The sequence below is a fragment of the Octopus bimaculoides genome, chromosome 18 (genome assembly GCF_001194135.2).
Source record: "Octopus bimaculoides isolate UCB-OBI-ISO-001 chromosome 18, ASM119413v2, whole genome shotgun sequence".
In the NCBI taxonomy this organism is placed as follows: domain Eukaryota; kingdom Metazoa; phylum Mollusca; class Cephalopoda; order Octopoda; family Octopodidae; genus Octopus; species Octopus bimaculoides.
Window position 1 is genome coordinate 10,948,526 of NC_068998.1, and position 2,649 is coordinate 10,951,174.

Consider the following 2,649-nt stretch of genomic DNA (forward strand, 5'->3'; position numbering starts at 1 on the left):
TATATATTTATATATATATACATGAATGTTTAATCACCACAATTCATCATCACCATCATCGTTTAATGCCCGTTTTCTATGCTGGCATGGGTTGGACGGTTTGACTGAGGTCTGGAGAGCCAGTGGCTGCACCAGGCTCCAATCTGATCTGGTAAGGTTTCTACAGCTGGATGCCTTTCCTAACACCAACCACTCTGAGAGTGTAATGGGTGCTTTTTACATGCTACCGGCACAGGAGCCAGTCAGGCGGGCCTGGCATCAGTCACGTACAGATAGTGCGTTTTACGTGCCACTGGAATGATATATATATACATGTGTGTGTGTGTGTGTGTGTGTGTGTGTGTGTATATATATATATATATATATGTTTAGAAAAAGGCAGAATTATGAAGGCTGGTGATGAAAGAATACCATATTCTTGTGGTTGCGTATCGAATAGTCTCACTCCTTCATATAAGAGGCAAAAATGAACCCCTGGAGTATGGAATGATGGTACTGGAAAGACTAGCATTAGAGTAAAAGAAAAGAAAACGAAGACCAACGGAATTCAGTTTGGATTTATGCTTTATGCCAAGAAACGGAATAACTGACGTGATTTCCATTGTAAAGCGGCAACAGATGTTCAGGAATATGAGGGAGAAGGAATTTTGGTTTGTTGATCTGACATAGGCATTGATGTTCTGAGTAAAGGAATGGTTGGGTTAAAATAGTTATGTTGGTGTACGAGGGAGCATGCACAACTGTAAGAATGAAGGAAGGGAATAGTGACAGGTTAGAAGGAAAGACCGGAATAAATCAGGGGACAAACACAAACAAATATATGTATATATATATGACTGCCCTTTCTAGCATGTAAGGAATACACTATTATATTTAAAATTTTTTATGTCTCCTGACTTTTATTATGCATGTTAACCACTGATATAAATTATATAATAATTTTTACCCCTGTATTTATAAAGTTAAATACACACACACATAATTTACTGTCTTGATAAATTAAGATCAACAAAAAAAAAAGTATTCTATCCAGTGAGAAATAAATATCATTTAATTTATACTGTATTAAAATAAGAGCTGCTACTAGTACCAGTGTCCTGTTTTTTTAAATAGAACAAGCAATGTGCCCAGAGCTTGAGATTGCTTGGAGATATAAGGCACATTGCAAAAATCTGTGTAACCACATGTGTCAATATCAAGAAACTATAAGTATCTCTTTCTTTACAACAGTGTACATGGCCATGCTGGAGCACCGCCTTTAGTCGAGCAAATCGACCCCAGGACTTATTCTTTCGGTCTCTTTTGCCGAACCGCTAAGTTACAGGGACATAAACACACCAGCATCGGTTGTCAAGTGATGTTGGGGGGACAAACACAGACATACAAACACATACACACATACATATATATATACATATATACGACAGGCAAGTGTCTTCTACTATAGCCTCGGGCCGACCAAAGCCTTGTGAGTGGATTTGGTAGACGGAAACTGAAAGAAGCCCGTCGTATATATGTATGTATGTATGTATGTATGTGTGTGTATATGTTTGTGTGTCTGTGTTTGTTCCTCCAACATTGCTTGACAACCGATGCTGGTGTGTTTACGTCCCCGTAACAGAGCGGTTCGGCAAAAGAGACCGATAGAATAAGTACTGGGCTTCCAAAGAATAAGTCCTGTGGTCGATTAGCTCGACTAAAGGCGGTGCTCCAGCATGGCCGCAGTCAAATGACTGACACAAGTAAAAGAGTATATATTTTACTTAAAATATGGTGTGATGAAATATTGAGTAATTCTGTAGCATAAACTTTAACCTTATCTATTAATTAATTAATTTATTTATTTATTTTTATCCGATCATGTAATTAAAATAATTACTTTATTTAATGCCGTAATATTGAGAACGTCTTCTTTGAAAGTTTTAATGAAGAAACTAAGTAAATAATTAGAGTTATTTCCCTTACAACACAATTGGGAAGATGCACAACTACAGCTGAACAATAAAACTATTAACTCGAAATGGGAAACTTTAAAACTATCGGCATGGCTTGTGGGAGAGCAACTGATGTTGTTTTTTTTTTCTTTTTTCTCTCTCTCCAAATTTTATTATTCAGGAAATATTGTTTAAAAGTTCTACCTGGAATAAGGTTTAAGAATTTTGTTAAAGAGATGCTAAAAATAAAAAATCGACTGGATTTAATTTTGATCAACAGAGAGTAACTATTTCAATTTGATGCTCCATTTCCGATATCCTGTTTAATCTTCCGCTGGGAATTGTCATCCAAGCAAATAAAACGGTTGTGCATTTGGAAGAATGTAGTAGCATAGCTAAGCAAAATACTAAATAGAAACTTCCTAACTTGGTATATTCCACCAGAATGCAATGGAAGATTATAAAACAGGTTTTTTAAAAATATATATACTCTTTTACTTGTTTCAGTCATTTGACTGTGGCCAAGTTGGAGCACCGCCCTTAGTCTAGCAAATCGACTCTAGGACTTATTCTTTGTAAGCCTAGTACTTATTCTATCTGTCTCTTTTTGCCAAACCGCTAAGTTACGGGGACGCAAACACACCAGCATCGGTTGTCAAGCGATGTTGGGGGGACAACACAGACACACAAACATATATATATATATATATATATA

At 36.4% G+C, this 2,649-nt stretch overlaps 1 long non-coding RNA gene across 2 annotated transcripts in view; it reads right to left on the reverse strand.

Moving 5' to 3' along the window:
- The window catches only part of LOC106879110 (uncharacterized), a 133,910-nt gene that overhangs the window by 17,742 nt on the left and 113,519 nt on the right, over positions 1–2,649 (reverse strand). The window lies entirely within an intron of this gene.